The 18,954-nt window shown below is 39.6% G+C and overlaps 1 long non-coding RNA gene across 1 annotated transcript; it reads left to right on the top strand.

Moving 5' to 3' along the window:
• Window positions 1–1,290: 1,290 nt before the first annotated feature.
• LOC114756944 (uncharacterized) lies at window positions 1,291–18,725 on the top strand. The gene is made up of 4 exons (XR_003741521.1): window positions 1,291–1,303; window positions 5,268–5,274; window positions 16,203–16,208; window positions 18,655–18,725. It is a non-coding gene; the product is annotated as an uncharacterized LOC114756944 (long non-coding RNA).
• The last annotated feature ends 229 nt before the right edge of the window (window positions 18,726–18,954 follow it).

Below are 18,954 nucleotides of genomic sequence, written 5' to 3'. Positions count from 1 at the left end.
GGTTAATTGGGGGGGTTTAATGGAATGGGTAGGGGAAAAGACTAAAAAGGGCTCAGGAGAGAAGAGTGGGTGACTTAGAATGGGGGGCAAAATGAGAAAATCACGTGAAAATCAGGGAAAAAACGAAACCGTCCAGCGTAGAAACGGCGGGTTCGCCGCGGCGAACATGCTCGAGACGAAAAACAAAGGGGGAGAAGGATGTTTTGCGGCAGCAACAGTATAAGTTCGCTGCGGTGAAACCATCCCGAGAGGAACACACAGAGACTGGCGATCTTCGCCGCGGTGAAATGTCACCGAGAGCAACACAGGAGAAATAGAACCACTTCGCCGCGGCGAAGGATAGGGTTTGCCGCGGCGAAGTGTCACAGAGAGGATAGAAAAATACAGAAAACACTCAAACAACAAAGAAACACAACACCAAACAACAGATAAAGCTGGATACTTCAAAAACTTTAAAGCACATCAAAAGAGATCAGAAGGTGTTCAACAAGTCCATGATTAGGCAGTATACCACAGACAAACTTTCTCAATCAATTTGAATCATATAAGTCATTACAAACACCAAATCATCAAGCACAAAATAAGATAGGATAGAGATCAAAACTTCCAAGGGGTCTTATTGAATTCAAACAATAACTACACTACTTTCCTACTGAAAAGGGTTTCTCCCCCACACTCATTCAACATACAATGCATAAAACATAGCAAGATCAATAGTTAAGCAAAAGCATGTAAATGAGTGAAGGAAAGAAACGACCAGGGAGTTAAGGAGGCTTTTGGTTCTCATGGTAGAGCTTCAGTTGATGGCCATTAACTTTAAGCGTTGCTCCAGTTTCCTCATTAAGAAGCTCCACCATTCTAAAATTATGCACCTTTGTGATTGTGTAAGGCCCATCCCAACGGGTATTGAACTTTCCTTGGTTAAACTTGAATCTGGCCTTAAACATCAGTACCTTGTCTCCCACCTTGAAATTCTTCCGTAGGAGACCCTTATCATGCACAAATTTTGTCTTCTCCTTGTAAAGTCGAGAGTTCTCATAAGCCTCTAATCTCAACTCCTCTAACTCTTGCAGCTGCAACTTCCTCTCTATCCCAGAAGATTCCAAGTTCATGTTACATTGTTTGACTGCCCAATATGCTTTATGCTCCAACTCTACTGGTAGGTGGCATGCTTTGCCAAAGACTAAACGATAAGGAGACATTCCAATTAGTGACTTATAGGCAGTTCTATAGGCCCACAATGCTTCCTCTAATCTTAGGCTCCAATCTTTCTTGGATGGTTTGACTATCTTCTCCAGTACCTGTTTCACCTCTCGATTGGACACTTCAGCTTGGCCATTGGTTTGGGGGTGATATGCAGTGGAGACTTTGTGGGTGACACCAAATTTAGAAAACAAGTTATCTACTACCTTATTACAAAAATGTGTACCTCTATCACTCACCACAGCCCTTGGAATCCCAAACCTACAGAAAATGTTGGACTTAAGAAACTTAGAAACCGCCTGGGCATCATCTTTTCTAGTAGGTACAGCCTCTATCCATTTGGAGACGTAATCAACAGCTAGAAGAATGTATATAAAACTAAAGGACGGAGGAAAGGGACCCATGAAGTCAATTCCCCAAACATCAAAAATTTCACAAAACAGTAAAGGTTGTTGAGGCATTTCGTGTCTTTTACCTAACCCTCCAAAATGTTGACATTTGTCACAGGATCGACAAAAGTCGTAAGAATCTTTAAAAAGGGTTGGCCAATAAAAACCAGAATCTAAAATCTTCCTAGATGTTCTCCTTGCACTGAAATGACCACCACAAACCATGGAATGGCAAGTTGCAATGATAGACTCGAACTCTTCACTAGGCACACACTTTCTTATAACCTGGTCACTATATATCCACCATAGGTGAGGGGCATCCCAAATGTAGTGTCTCGATTCACTTCAAAGTTTTTGTGCCTGAAATTTAGACATAAAAGAAGGGGTGAGTCCAGTTATAAGATAATTAACAATATGTGCATACCAAGGCTCTTTAACAGCTAAGGCACATAATACTGAATCAGGAAAGGAATCACAGGTGAGTTCAGAAGAGTCTACTCCCCGTGTATCATCTAGTAGCCTACTTAAGTGATCGGCTACATGGTTCTCTGCCCCTGCTCGATCCTTTATTTCAATGTCAAATTCCTAGAGAAGTAATGCCCACCTAATCAATCTTGGCTTAGATTGTGGTTTCTTGAGAAGATAGCGAACAGCTGCATGATCAGTGAAAACAGTCACATGAAAATTTAACAAGTAAGGCCTAAACTTTTCTAAAGCGAAAACAACTGTAAATAGCTCTTTTTCTGTTGTTGTATAGTTGACTTGAGCTGCATCCAATGTTTTCGAAGCATAGGTAATGACTCTGAGAGCTTCTCCTCCTTCTGGCCTGACATAGCTCCTACAGCAAAATTAGAAGCGTCACATGAAATCTCAAAGGGCAAAGTCCAGTTTGGTGCAACAAGAATAGGAGGAGAAATGAGTTTAGACTTTAAATCATCAAAAGCAACTCTACAAGAATCATCAAAATCAAATTTCACATCTTTTTGTAAAAGCTTTGAGAGAGGTAAAGCAATCTTGCTAAAATCTTTTATAAACCGCCTATAAAATCCCGCGTGACCCAAAAATGATCTAATATCTTTAATACAAGCAGGATAAGGCAAAGAAGATATAACCTCAATCTTAGCTTTATCAACTTCAATTCCCTTTTTAGAAATCAAATGCCCTAGCACTATCCCTTCATTGACCATAAAATGACACTTTTCAAAGTTTAAAATCAAATTCTTTTCAATGCATCTTTTTAAAACTTTTTCAAGACTAGCAAGACAATCATCAAAAGAACCACCATAAACAGTAAAATCATCCATAAAGACTTCCATACATTCCTTTAAGAAATCACAGAATATAGCCATCATACAACGTTGGAAAGTCCCTGGAGCATTACATAACCCAAAAGGCATCCTACGATAGGCGAAGGTACCAAAAGGACATGTGAAAGTAGTTTTATCTTGGTCCTCTGGTGCAATAGGTACTTGAAAGTACCCAGAGAAACCATCTAGAAAACAGTAATGAGATTTGCCTGCAAGTCTCTTAAGCATCTGGTCTATGAAAGGAAGAGGGAAATGATCTTTTTGTGTGGCATCATTGAGTTTTCTATAATCTATGCACACACGCTAGGAATTCTGAACTCTTGTAGGAATAAGCTCATCCCTATCATTTCTAACCACAGTAACCCCACTCTTTTTAGGTACTACATGTATCGGACTAACCCACTCACTATCAGATATGGGATAGATGATCCCAACACTTAGAAGTTTGGTAATTTCCTTCTTAACCACATCAACAATCAGGGGGTTTAGTCTTCTCTGGGGTTGTCTCACTGGTTTGGAACCTTCACTAAGCAAGATCCTATGTGTGCAAATGGCTGGGCTAATCCCCAGAATGTCCGCTAAAGTCCACCCAATAACCCTCTTATGCTCTCTCAATACAGTAAGGAGTCTTTCTTCCTCAACCTTAGACAGGGAGTTAGCTATAATGACAGGTAATCGCTCATTATACTCTAGAAAAGCATATTTCAAAGTAGAGGGTAGGGGTTTCAAATCAAGTGTAGGTGGTTGCACAATAGAAGGAATCAATTTATGAAGTTCAAGAGAGAATAGATTACTCCTCTTTCCTTCAACCAGTGAGAGTTCCTCATCCTTGCAATTAGCTTCCTCTCCAAGCATTGAACCAACTTCTAGTTGATCTACAGTAACCGCCTTAGAGGGATTCTTCTCCATGACTCCTTCCTCCATTTCTGAAATAACAACAGGAAACCTTTCCCCAAGGGAATCATCATTGATAATAGAGGAATCAAAGTCTACTTTGGAGTCAAGGGAGGAAACAGAAAATGCATGTGGGATGGAAAGCATACAATTAAACACAGTACAATTAAGGCATGTAACATCACCACCACATGAGCAAAAAGAAGGTGAAGAGTAAAGAGATGAAAAAAAAGAAATTGTTTCATCCTCATCAATAGATTCATCAGTGTAAATATCAGAATAGAAAGAGTCATTTTGCAATTCAACTTCAGAGCATGCATCCTCAACAGCAATGTCTATCATGTTAACCCCCAAAAGTGAATAGTCCTCATAAGGATGTTTCATTGCTTCATACATGTTAAAAGAAACTTTATTATCACCCACCTCTATAGTTATGGTGCCTTCTTTCATGCTAATCATGGTATTAGCAGTCCTTAAGAAAGGTCGACCAAGGATGAGTGTAGTATCATTCACACGCTCAGAAGACATGTCAAGCACATAAAAATCAGCAGGAAACACCAATCCTTTAACTTGGACTAAAATGTCTTCAATAATGCCCTCAGGATACCTAATAGTCCTATCAGCTAGTTGGAGCACAACAGTGGTAGACTTAAGAGTCTTGACTCCTAGAGATGTGTATACGGACTTAGGCATGACATTAATAGCTGCACCTAGATCTAACAGGGCTCCCTCTATAGTAACTTTTCCTATTGTGCAAGGGATAGTGAAAGATCCAGGGTCTTGACACTTTACAGGGATTTGGACAAAGCAGACACATTAGAGGGTAATTGAACTCTTTCATTAGGTTTAAATCTCCTCTTTTGAGTACATAATTCTTTTAATACCTTAGCATACTTAGGAATCTTTTTAATCAGGTCAAACAAGGGTATATTCACTTCTACCTTCCTAAATGTCTCAAGCAACTCATGATCTTGCCTCTCCTTACCCATTTTCACATTTTTCAAATAAGCATTAGGGAAAGGTAGTTCATTGATGTTTACCTCCTTACCTTCCTTGCTTGAGGCTCCATGATTGCTTGGCTCAGATTCCACAATTGTCCCCTTGCCATCATGTTCTTTTGAGGCTTCTTTCAGCTTTAGCCTCTTCTCCTTGGAGCTTTTAGACTTCTTCTCCTTTGAAGGTGCTTGTGGCAGCTCATCACACAAGATCTCCTCATCTATAACTTCATCCTCCTCTTCTTTGAATTTCACTTGCTTCCCATTCCTAAGGGTAATAGCATTCAAGCCCTTAGGATTGATAATAGTGTTGGAGGGGATTGTGCCACTGCTCCTTGCTTGTTGCTCACTCATGTTGTTGGACAACTGAGTTACGTAGGAGTTAATGTTCTCAGATTTAGTCTCCCATTGCTCCATCCTCTTTTCCAAAGCACTAAATCTAGCATCATTCTTGGATGAGTCTTGTTGAATTAGTGAAGCTAAGGAGTTGAACTGAGTAGCGTTAACAGTCCTTTCTTCCTTCATTAAGGCCATCATATTTTGTAGGAGTTGATTTATTTCATCCTTAGGTGGGACAGTTAGGGCTTGAGATTGGTTTTGGAACTGGTTTGAAGATGGACCAGCTCCTTCACTCTTCTAAAATATGTTTAGAGGTCTACTATCATCATTCCTCTAGCCCAATCGAGGGTTTGCTTTCCATCCCTCGTTGTAAGTGTTGGAGTAGGGGTCCCACTTTTGATTTGGACAGCCTTGGAAGACTGTAGACACTTCCTCATAGCAGTCTGGACAAACGCTAGAAATATGCATAACTGATCCACATGTTTCACAACTAGGCGCTGTAATGTCCATAGGAGCGGATGGGCGATGCACACTCATATTCTTCAATTCAGCAGTGATTAAAGACAATTGAGATGTCACTTTGCTTCCCAAAGAATCTACTTTTGATTCCAAAGCGTCCATTCTCCTACTATGCACCGAAGCAGCTCCCATCTCATGCACTCCTCTAGTATCTCTCACACCATGTTGTTGATGATTCAGGGCCATCTTCTTTATCAAATCCCAAACCTCCTCAGCAGTGGAGTCTATCAAAGATCCTCCTGATGCAGCATCCAACATACCCTTCTCTTGGTTCTTCAACCCATCATAGAAGTACTGCACCAGTTGTTCATTCGGAATTTGATGATGTGGGCATCTTGAAAGTAGGTCCTGAAATCTATTCTAGTAATCATAAAGAGATTCGTCATAGTCTTGCTTGGCAGAATAAATCTCCTTCCTCATTGATGAAGTACGAGAAGCCAGAAAGTATTTCTCCAGAAATGCCTTCCTTAAGTTCCCCCAACTGTGGTAGGCATCAGCTACATGTCTTGGGAGGCTCATGTACCATTCCCTAGCTTTTTCTTCCAAGGATAGATGAAAAACCTTCCATAGCACTTGGTCCAATGATACTCCCACAGGCTTCATACTTTGACAAATCATGGAAAGAGATTGCAGATGGAGATATGGGTCTTCTCCTGTCAAGCCATGAAATTTGGGAAGAGAGTTATTAATCTTAAAGTTAACTTCAAAATTTATACAAGCCGCAGTAAAAGGATCAAAATTTACATCAGAAGTTGTGGCTTCTCTAATTGTCCTTCTCCTAGGGTTTCCATTATTTTCTCTTACTCTCTCTTGTTCACCATTACCACCATTCCTCACTTGATTAGCATTCAGGTTAGGATTAGGTTGGTTTTGTGGTAATTCAGCCATTATATCTTGGTCAGTAGGTTCACTCTCACTACTGGATAGGCTAGATTCCATAGAAATATTCTCTTGCTCAATCACCAACTCACTTGTCCCCTCAATTCTTTTCTCTCTTCTTATCTCTCTGAGTCTTCTCTCTTATCTCTTCAAATTTTCCGTGCTCTCTCTCTCTTTCTCTGCTCTCCGTGCGAGCCTGTCTCTCCCCCTCTTGGTGTGTTTTTTTCTCTTCCTTTGTTCTTTCCTTTAGTTTAATTTTGTTTAATTGTTATTTAGCTTGTTTGTTCTGGTATTGTGTTGTTGGGTTAGGCTATTCTGTTGTTAGTTTGTAGTTACGTAGCCTGTAGGTTATCTAATGATTCATAGTACATTGTGTTTTTCTTTAATCTCTTTACTTAATTCTGAAAGCTTTTGATCCTCTGAAAACCTATGAATCATTATATAACCATTTGCTACTATCTAGGTTGTAATTTTGGTTTTTTCTGGGTTGTTTAGGTTGTGGTTGTTTGTTTTGTGTTTAGTGCTGTTGTTTGTTGCTTCAGGACAATGCCTTGCACCAAACGCCCTGAACCCTTACTCGCGTCTGACTCAGACTCAGAGGAAGCCTTGTCTTATGATGACCTCTATAAGTTAGTAGACCAGCACCCCCTCCTTAAGGAAAGACCCTTTCCTCTTGACCCACCAGACAACCCCTTTGTCCAAAGACTCCGGGAATCCCAATTGACCGGATTGGTTTGCCCACAAGAAATGGGCAATGATGCCTTCGTCTGCCACTTCTACACCTACACCTGCCTTAATGGCATGTTATCCATCCTGTTCCGTGACCACCGTGTGAATTACTCCTTTACCATAGATAACATATCCCGCCACTACTGCCTTCCTGAGGTTCGTCATTCCCACTATTCGCATTACAGAGATAATTATCCTTTTGATGAAATTGTCCAGACCCTGTGTCGGGATGGTGCCACTTGGCATCACCCCTGCACTGCTGAGCTTTACTTGAAACGCTCCGATTTCTGGCCTGAGGTGAGGCTGTGGCTGTACCTGGTTTGCAACAACATCTTGCCCACTTCCCATCTCTAGAACCTTCCTAAACGCCAAGCCCTTTACGTTTATCTCCTCATGACCGAAAAAACTTTCAATGTAGCTGAAACTATCTAATCAGCCCTCTACGATTCCGTCAACACCAAAAAACTCACTAATAGCATCATTTTCCCCCACCTTAGTTGCTGAAGATTTGAAAATTGCTCAGGATTTTTCGTTTCTGCCACCCTTCGCCGTGGCAAAGCCCCTTTGCTTTCATGTTAATTAGCTCTCGGGCACAGTTCGCCGCGACCAACTTATGTTTCACCGCGGTGAAGGCTGGCCCTTTCTCCAGATTTCGTTTCTGCCATGGTTCGCCGCGACAACCTCCACAGTTCGCCGCAGCAATCCCCCAAAAAAAAATTTATTTAAATAATAAATTCTTTGCAATTTCCACTGGTCTTCAGAAATTTTTCCTGGCTTAGATTCTTTATGCTCCTGCATTCTGTTTAAAATTGATAGAAAGTTCAAAGTCTACTTGTGCTTTTAGAAAACTTCCCATGCCTTTAAATGAGAGTTGAACTTGGGCTAGTTATTCTCATGCATTTGACAGATAGTAAATGATGATATGCTTTGAAACTATGACTGTGTGGTTGTTAACCCTTGAGATTGATTAATTGAGATTTTAGCCTTGTTGGAAGGATTTTTGGGCCTAAAGTTATTAAATTGAGTGAATCTGCTTATTTCATATTTCTCTAGAACTTGTTTTAATTCTTAATCGAAGCTTAGTGAATCAATTTTTGTAAAAATGATAGAGGCATTCGATTTCAAATCCTCGTTTCCCAAACACAAACCCAATCATTTTACCGTTGTAAACCCCTTTGGACCTTCATCTTAAGTACATGCATGCAGTTATTTGTAGTAAAAAAAAAGAAAAAAAGAAGAAGAAGAAGTTGCTTAAATAAAAAAAAAGAAATAGAAAGAAAAAGAAAGAAAGAAAGAAAGAAAAAAGAGAAAAAGCAAAGAAAAGAAAGGATAAAGATATAAAAAATTTTAAAATAAAAACTAAGTAGCTTCTTCCCTTGCTTTTATTTAGATTAATTCTGTCTTAATAATTTGTATGCTTGTACTCATTTCCGTTTTCATTCTCATTCCATTCATTTCACTTGGCCTTCATTTAAGTTCTAACTCTTAAAAGTCCTCTTGATTTACAAAGTTTGCTTCTTGTGGTGGAGAGGTAGAATTATTACAAGCTTATGGTAGAAATTGGATTGAGTAGACTTGGAGTGAAATAACCCCAAAACAAGTGAGTTAAGAGTGAAACACTTATCCGTGAGATAGATCTTTCTTGATCAATCTTTTGAGTTAATTGTCCATTGTGCTCATTTTCTTAGCATATCCTTGTTTACTGATGTCAACCCTGTGAGAGTTTCTTACTAATCTTCTACTTTCATCTTTAAGCATGGTAGTGTTTCTCTTTGTGCTGGTATCTCTTTGAATTATTCTTGAGCTTTGTCCAGGAGTACAAAGGTCTAAGTGTGGGGGAATTTGATTGAGCTCAAGTTATTATTATCTTTTCATTACATTATCCATGATTTTGTGGTATTTTCTGGCCCTTTTTAATGATAATTGTGCTTAATTTAGATTAAGAGTCCTTACTTTAAGTTAGTGTCTTTTTTAGGATAAAATTGTCATAATTGGTTATTAATTGTATTCAATTGATTTCTAGGACAATTGATACTTCAATTTGTTGCTTTTTATTGTAGGACACTAGAGATTGGGGCCAGAATTGAAGAACTCAAGGCACAAGAAGCAAGAAAGGATCCTCTACCTCAGTTCGCCGCAGCACACTTCTGCTTTCACCGCGGCGAACATCGTCTGTCGAAGTAAAGCTCTCTGCCATGGTTCGCCGCGGCGAACCCCTCGTATCAGTAAATTTCAGACCCGACTATTTCGAGAAATTTTGACCTACCCAACCCCAGGAACCGACCCATACATGCAATTTCATGTTAGAAACCCTATTTTAGGTATGATGAGGTCAGATACTATGTTTTGCTGATACGAGGGGTTGGGTAGGTCAGAATTTCCCGAAATGGTCGCGTCTGAAATTTGCTGATACGAGGGGTTCGCCGCGGTGAACTATGGCAGAGAGCTTTGCTTCGACAGACGATGTTCGCCGCAGCAAAAGCAGAAGTGTGCCGCAGCGAACTGAGGCAGAGGATCCTTTCTTGCTTCTTGTGCCTTGAGTTCTTCAATTCTGGCCCCAATCTCTAGTGTCCTACAATAAAAAGCAACAAATTGAAGTATCAATTGCCCTAGAAATCAATTGAATACAATTAATAACCAATTATGATAATTTTATCCTAAAAAAGACACTAACTTAAAGTAAGGACTCTTAATCTAAATTAAGCACAATTATCATTAAAAAGGGCCAGAAAATACCACAAAATCATGGATAATGTAATGAAAAGATAATAATAACTTGAGCTCAATCAGCCCCACAGCACTCTTGGCTTCATCATCCTCTAACCTTTTACTATCGTTGGAGTCTACCTCAGGAATTATATCCTTTACCTCCCAGAGAGGCTGATAATATCCGGGCGGTAGAGTCGGGTCATCAGGGTCAGAAACATATGGGTGGTACCAGTCTAGGTATGGTTCCCCTAGCCCTCTCTGATCAACTGTACCCCCAAGAGAATCATGCTCACAACAAGCCATATCCTGCATTAAGGTTAGTCCAATGCACACCTTTCGCGACATAACACATCACACACAATCAAATATGCATTATCCTAACGCATTACCATACTGAACAGTACAAATAAAAGATAGTCCAGAACCTTTGCTCTGATACCAAAAATGTCACACCTTCATTTTAAATCCCATTATACATCATTTGGAATCATTCAGAATCGTTACACGATGCTCAAAGTAGGTAAAGACCAAGATTTAAAGTTCTGATTTCGGTTACTATTCATGTAACCCCTAAAAATCGGGTCAACTTTGAAAAATCGTCACTAAATGTAAAAAAATAAAAAAAAGTGGTTTTAAGTCTCACACAAAGCTTATGAAATGCTCTACATAGGAAAAATATTCATAAGTATCAATTTTTCACAGATCAATACCAATTTCCATGCAATTATGTACTGTTCATTTGGTAAATTCTGAAATTTCTAGTATTTTTTATCCAACTTTGAAAGGGCATAACTCTTTCCACAAATTTCCAAATTTAATGATCTACCACTTGATTTAAAGCTAAAATATGATCTACAAGTTTGCCAAATTTCAAATTCAGATTCGAACATTTGCTATTTATTTCGTATGCACCAAGCTTGGTCCTTTTTAGTCAAAGGTTATCCCTTAATTACCTTTGTTTTGGCTCTTTCTTAACCTTTTACCCATCCTTAATCATTTGGGACTTAACACGTGCTTGAACATACATTGCACTATACTTTCACATGTTTAAATATAGACATACATGCTTGGCTCCCCTTAGGAGCTATTATCCAACAAATATTTCCAAAGTCATAATATTACATAACAAGTTTCAAAATTTACACTAGGGTACATTAATTGTTCATTAGGCCTCCAGGACAATTTCTTTGCCTTTGCCCTTGCTTGCACTTCCTCCTAGATGGTGTTAAACATAAGAGTGAGATTTCAAAGAAATCCCAGTAGCACAGAATCACACTTATCATGCATTCATGCAAACACTACGTGCAATGCTTTTGTGCATTTATCTGTTTATGTGTTCATGCTTTTATGCCATGGAAAGTAAGCTATCATACACATATTCAATAGAAATAATGCCAAGTCAACATAATTCAAACATTGCAATCAACATTTGCAATAAAGCTTAGTCACATCATGGCACACATTGCACACATACACATTAACACATCAATGTAAGCAAGAAAGCAATCAAATGTAATTCAATGCTCCTCTTGGTACTTGGTCCTTGATTCCTTTAAGTTAAAGATGTTTTCTTGAGGATTTGGCAAGGTACCTAACAAACCAACACCAATGCCAATCATTCAACAATTATTCAAACACATTCCCTATTACTTAAACATTAACCCTTTTTCTTGGGATTTTTGGCCTAATTGTTTTCCTTTTGATTCAAGAAACCTCCTTGGCTATTCCTATATGGTTTTTCATGTAGAATTCAAATATTAAATCAAATTTTACAAAATCAAATCCCTTCCTGAAATTGACCAAAACATAAACGAATTTTTTTACAAGGAAAGATGTCAAAATTTCTAACTTGATTTTTAATGCTTCCAAATTCAATTCCTCCATATTACCCTACACAAAAATGCCCAAGGAGTTCAATGGAAGCATCATATCCATCAAAATCCAATCATAAGTCCATGAATTCAGATGGCTGAACACCTCCCCTTAGGTTAATAAATTTCCACATTGATTCCAATGAATTTAAACATACTTCCATAGGATAATCCTACAAAAAATCAAATTTAAATCCATTGGAACCATTAAAACTTATTGAAACAATTCCTACCCTTGAGTTCTTGAGTTGGATGAACTGAAAAGTCATAGTTCCTAGGGTAATTTCTTCCATAACCCATTCAAAACCGCACCAAACATCAACAACACAAACTCACTCAATTTGCTATCCTTTCCTAGCACTTCCAGCATAACAGAAAGGAAACAGCACTTCCCCCTCAATTAAGTCACGATTTGGCCATGGAAAAAGAATCAAATTAAAGCCTAAACATACCTTAAGGAGTCTTGGATTAAATCTTGATGATTAACCTTGGATTGGAAGTGGTTTGAAGGGTGCTTGGAATTCAAGAAAAATTTGTGCAGAACCTCCCCTATATTACCAGATTTTTGCACAAATTTTGGTTGAATTATAGGGGTATTTATAGACCTCATTTGCTGCCCTAAAACATGCCCTTGGGCAGCTGTTTCTGCCCCAAAATTAAGTGTGTAAGTCGGCCAAAATGAGGGAGTAATATCAACCACACATCCTTTGACTCAAGTTTCAAGAGAGTTGATCCAATGGTTAAAACTTTGCCCAGCACACAAGCCAGCTGTTCTAATCATGATGAGCACGAATTTGGGCCTTGTTGGATGCTAACTAAATGGTAAAAACTAATTAGGAAACAATGGAATTGCTTAGGGTAATTTTAAAAATTATTTGGTCACATAATACCCGATTTCTTGCCTCCTATTAGAGAAAAATAGCTAAGGGCTTCCATAATTCCATTTATTTTCATGATAAATCCATATTTATTCCAAAAGTGTCATCTGAAAGTTTTGGGAATTTTTCAAGACCTCTAGGTATTTTTTTCACATTTTTCTGAAATCGGGTCTTTACCGATAGGAATTCGGAAGTAAATTCCCCATAAATTATTTCTTGAATTTTGAATGCTTGGAAACAATTTTATAAATTCATAAATATTCCTAGGGAGTGTATCCATATTTCTCCTTGAATGTTTAGAGTCCTTAGGTAATTAAAATAATTATATCACTTTAATTCTGCTTTATTTTTTCCTATTTTCCCAAAAATAATTATTTTTCTAGGAATTTTCACCAAAATTTATTTTGGGCCATTCTCACTCTCAAAACATCATAGGTGACTTAGAAACCCCTAATTCCACCTTTTTCCATTTTTAGGGAATTTTGAAAACTTTTCTTAAAATTACTGTTTTGCCCCTAGGGATCTGATAAAGTCAGTTTCGTCCCATTTTGAGTTTCTATGCTTTACTCATACCTTATGCTTATCAATCATATCTCATTTCTAGGGTTTCAAATTTTGGGATCTTACACCTCACATGCCTCAGGTCGTGACTTGACGTGAAAACTCAGGATTTTTCACCGAGTTCACCTCTTTACCCTTACTTATCTCCACCTTAATTACCATTTCGCCCTTTGAACCTGCCTTGAATTTAAGCTTTCTACACTGTAAGGGCCTAAAATCATAGTTCTTCTTTGTAAAATCACACTTTTTCCCCCTTCAGTTTCCCTTGCACATTTACCCTCCCTCTCCATGTTTGAACTCTTGCCTCCCTGAAGTCGTAACCCTCCTCCTTCTTTTGTAACCGTCCTTCTCCTCTAGTTTCCTTAAGGGAAACTACCCTTGCTCTTCAAAAATCTGTCTTTACTCCAGTCCCTCATCCCTCATGCCATCACCTACTCTCTCCTGTGTTTGCTGTTGCTTTCTCGCCTCTGAAAATCCTCCCTTACCATTTGAAATTTAAGCCATTCTTGAGTAAAGTCCATCCTTCCTACACTCTTTCAAGGTTTCCTCTATTTTTCTTTTTGGTCTTTCTAGTTTAGTTTAGTTCTATGTTTCTAGGGTTTTAGTTTCTAGGGTTTTGATTTTGATTGAGTGGAGTCTTGGCTGGATGTTCAAAATGCTATTTAACTTGTTTTCAAACTGCTTGGGATCACACTTGCTGTAAACTTTTGGTTTCTAGAAAACTGGTTTATTCTGTGTCTTTCTAAAATTTCTGGGTTCAGGTCACGACCTTACTATTTTTGGGTCATGACTCAAGCCCTTCTGAACTCAAATTTTTCTCCCTCTGTTTGTTCAAGTCATTACCTCACTTTCTTTAGGTCATGAGTTGAGCTCACAGAGGAGCCTTTAAACCTTTGCCTCACCTCTATTGTTTCCAAACTGCAGTTTCTTAATGGATTTTAACTATACTTATTAAGGATTTACAAGAAATTGATTTTGGGCAATTGAAAATTATGAACATTTGGGTTTTCCCATGATTTTTCTAATGCTTTTAAAATGCAAATGTCCCAATTCAAAAGTTTCAACAATTTTTGCCATAGTGAGTTTGGCAAGGGATAGCTTTTAGTTAAGTATGGCAGAGTTCTTGGTTTCTGGGCCTAGTATAGGTTTTAGTTTCCTTTGTAGGGTTGTTTATTTTGTGTGTTTACTTTGGTTGTTTATTGTATGTTTGCTTCATGCTCAGATGCCTCGCACCAAGAATCCCGAGTCTTTAGGCTCTAAATGTAACATCCAAACTTTTGGGCCTAGAAGTACCAGAAATAGCCTGGATTGAATAGGCTACTAGACCCTTTTTGAGCAGAAGTCCCAAAGATGAGAAAGGAAGGCTGTAGAGATATGATATGATATTATGTAAATATTATATAATTATGATTAGGATATGATATGATATGATATTATCATAATGAGCCATTAATGCAAAGGCTCCTCCCACTTGTATATATATGTGCATATTCTGAGCAATGAAATACAAGAGAATTATTTTCCATATTATTCTGTATTCTACATGGTATCAGAGCGTGAGATTCTTTTTTGGGTGGTAATTTTCGGTTGCTACAGTACCAACATTATCGTGTGAGCTTGTAACCCCCGGCGTGGTGCACTGTTCATCAAGTTTTCGGTACTGTTCACTCCAGCGTCCGTACGGTTCATCTTTTTTTGTTCAATTCGGTTCTGTTTGTAGCTCCCAGTGTAGTTGTTGGTCTTTTCACTACTTAGGTATTCATTAGGTGATTCAGGTATCGTGCTTTGTGTCCCTGTGTGACACTCTTTCGCATTCCTTTTGGTTAGTACACTTCATCTATGGCTAAAATTAAATCTGTCTCGGAGCTTGTCCCAACTGTTACTAAAATTACTGATCATAAGTTGACTTGGGTAAATTATTTGGATTGGAGTAAAACAATTCGTCTCTATCTGCGAAGCATTGAGAAGGAAGACCATCTGACCGATGATCCTCCAACAACTGATTCAAAAAGGGCCTGGTTGCGGGATGATGCACGGCTATTTTTCCAGATCCGTAATTCCATTGACAGTGAGATTATTCCTTCTATTAATCACTGTGAATTGGTTAAGGAACTAATGGATTATTTAGATTTTTTGTATTCAGGAAAAGGAAATATCTCTCGTGTTTACGAGGTCTGCAAAGCTTTCTATCGTTCTGAGAAACAGGATCGCCCTCTCAAAGCCTACTTTATGGACTTTAACTTTAGGAATGAGTATGAAGAGCTCAATGTGTTAATGCCGCTTACTGCTGATTTAAAGGTTCAGCATAAGCAACGGGAGCAAATGGCTATTATGAGATTTCTTACTGGTCTCCTACCTGAGTACGACACAGTTCGCTCTCAAATCTTATCCGGATTTGAGATTTCTGACCTTCAAGATGTGTTTTCCAGAGTAATGAGAGCTGAGAATCTCTTGCCACCAGCTGCTAGTATTCCTACAAGTGCCTTGCTCAGTAAGGGCACCTATGAGACTCATAGTCCAGTGATAACTGGGGGGGCCTACCCGTGGTGGTTCGAAGCAAGGGGGAGCCCCTTCTGACTCCAGTGGGGTAGTGTGTTATTACTGCAAAGAACCAGGGCATACAAAACGCACATGTCGAAAACTTCAGAATAAACAGCAACGAAATAACTCTGCCCACGTGGCTACACAAGCTAGTGACACAGTCACGATCTCTGCCGCTGAGTATGCCCAGTTAAAATCTGCTACGTCGTCTGTGAGTGCCGCGGCTACAACAGGTATAATGCTACTGCCCTTGCTTCTTCTTCCTCAAAGTGGATCATAGATTCCGGGGCTACTAATCATATGACAGGTAACCGCCATCTCTTCTCCTCTTATAATGCTATTGCTAATCCGTCAAGTGTTTCCATCGTTGATGGTTCCCAGTCTCAAGTTCTCGGTTCTGGCACTGTTAATCCTACTCCCTCTATCCATTTGTCATCTGTGCTAAATGTCCCTAAACTTGCTTCAATCTCCTATCTCCCAGTAAACTCACCCGTCAACTAAACTGTTGGGTCTCACTTTTTCCTTCTCATTGCTTGATACAGGATCTTTTGACGAGGCGGATTATTGGTAGAGGTTATGAATCTGGCGGGCACTATATATTGGATGATTGGGTGTCTTATGCGGTGGCTTGCGCTAGCAGTCATTCTCCCTTTGAAGTTCATTGTCGATTGGGTCATTTGTCTTTATCTTCTCTCAAGAGAGTTTATCCTCATTTCAGCATTTGTCGTCTTTCGATTGTGAGTCATGTCAATTTGCCAAGCATCATCGTCTTTCCTTAGTGTCTCGTGTCAATAAACGGGTTTCATCCCCTTTTGAGTTAGTCCATTCTGATGTTTGGGGTCCTTGTCCTGTAGAGTCCAAAGCAGGGTTTAAATACTTTGTTACATTTGTTGATGATTATTCCCGAACAACTTGGTTATATTTAATGAAACATCGTTCTGAATTGTTTTCCCATTTTTGTGCCTTTTGTGCCGAGATTAAAACTCAATTTAATGTTTCTATTCGCACCTTACGAAGTGATAATGCTAAAGAATATCTCTCTGCTTCATTCCAATCTACATGCTTCAAAATGGTATACTTCATCAATCGTCTTGTGTTGATACACTAGCTCAAAATGGTGTTGCCGAAAGGAAAATCGCCACCTACTTGAAGTGGCACATGCACTTTTGTTTCAAATGCAGGTTCCTAAACCATTTTGGGCTGACGCGGTCTCCACTGCATGCTTTCTTATTAATCGAATGCCTTCCTCTGTTCTTGATGGTAACTCTCCTTTTTCTACCCTCTTTCCTTCTAAGCCTTTGTTCCCTATTGCTCCTAAGATATTTGGGTGTGTCTGTTTTGTGCGGGATGTACGTCCATCTATTTCAAAGTTAGACCCCAAGTCTCTTAAATGTGTCTTCCTTGGATACTCCTGGGTCCAAAAAGGTTATCGTTGTTTCTCACCTACTCTCAATCGTTATTTAGTATCTGTAGATGTCACCTTTCAGGAGTCCACACCATATTTCTCGTGTTTCTTCCCCACCTGCTCCACTGCTGCGGAGGAGGATGACATTCTATTGTACTCTGTCACTTCACCATCACCGTCATCGCAAGCACCCGCTCTCGCACCCGTTCAACCATTTGATCATGTGTATGCACGATGGTCAAAGGAGATTACTACCGCCACGCTGGCTTCTATTCCTCCCTTGTCTCCTCTTTCACCATTAGATCCTGAGTGAGCACCACTGAGCCTCGTTCTGACCCTAATCCTGAGACACCTCCTGTTCTAACCCGGATGCCTCTCTTGATCTACCCATTGCCCTTCGCAAAGGTAAACGTACTTGTGCCCATCCTATTTCATTTTGTTTCCTATGACCACTTGTCTCCTGTGTCCAGTTCCTTTGTTGCCTCCCTAGATACTATCTCTGTGCCCAGAACTATTCGTGAAGCCTTGGCCCACTCGGGTTGGCGTGCTGCAATGGAAGAGGAGATGGCGGCCCTTGATCGGGAAAATACATGGACCCTGGTCGATTTCGACCGGCAGGTAAAAAGGCCATTGGATGTAAATGGGTGTTAACTCCGAAAACTAAGGCTGACGGCACACTTGATCGCCTTAAGGCTCGCCTTGTGGCTAAAGGTTATGCACAGACCTATGGCATTGACTATTCTGAAACCTTTTCTCCTGTTGCTAAGCTCTCATCTGTTCGTCTGTTCATCTCTCTGGCTGCTACTTATGATTGGAATTTACATCAGTTAGACATTAAAAATGCCTTCTTGCATGGGGATCTCCATGAAGAGGTCTATATGGAGCAACCACCTGGGTTCGTTGCTCAGGGGGAGTGTGGGAAAGTATGTCGCCTTAAGAGGTCCTTGTATGGTTTGAAGCAAAGTCCTCATGCATGGTTTGACCGGTTCAGCACTATTGTACAGAAATTTGGCATGAGCCAAAGCAAGTGCGAATCATTTTGTATTTTATCAGAGAACAGCGGTGGCATGATTCTCTTGGTGATATATGTAGATGACATTATGATCACAGGCAATAATGGTTCAGGCATCTCGACCCTCAAGTCCTTTCTTAATTCCCACTTTCAGACGAAGGATCTGGGCTCTCTGACATACTTTCTAGGTATTGAAGTTATGAGAAGCAAGAAGGGCATATTACTGACACAGCGCAAATATGTCCTTGACCTACTAAAGGAAACTGGGAAGTTGGGAGCAGCACCGACTAATTTCCCTATGGTCCACAACCCACTCCTTGACGCTGATGGGAGCATACCGCCTGATGACTCTCTTGATGATGAGAAACGGATGCTTGAGGCTCAAAAGAGCAAACCATTTGAGAATCCTGAGAGGTACAGGAGAATGATTGGCAAGTTAAACTATCTCACTGTAACTCGTCCGGATATTACTTATTCAGTTAGTGTACTAAGCCAGTTCATGGCATCCCCAACTGTCAGACAGTGGGAAGCCTTGGAACACGTGTTACATTATTTGAAGGGATGTCCAGGTCGTGGGATATTATACAAAAATCATGGTCATACAGACATTGAGTGCTTCTGTGATGCGGATCATGGTGGATCAAGGCCACGAGACGGTCTACTACAGGATACTGTGTCTTTGTGGGCGGGAATCTAGTATCCTGGAAAAGCAAGAAACAAAAT

This window comes from Neltuma alba, unplaced genomic scaffold, assembly GCF_004799145.2.
Source record: "Neltuma alba isolate B1F8T4 unplaced genomic scaffold, ASM479914v2 tig00010549_pilon, whole genome shotgun sequence".
NCBI lineage: Eukaryota > Viridiplantae > Streptophyta > Magnoliopsida > Fabales > Fabaceae > Neltuma > Neltuma alba.
The sequence above is the reverse complement of the archived record's forward strand: the minus strand, read 5'-3'. Positions and strand labels throughout refer to the sequence as shown.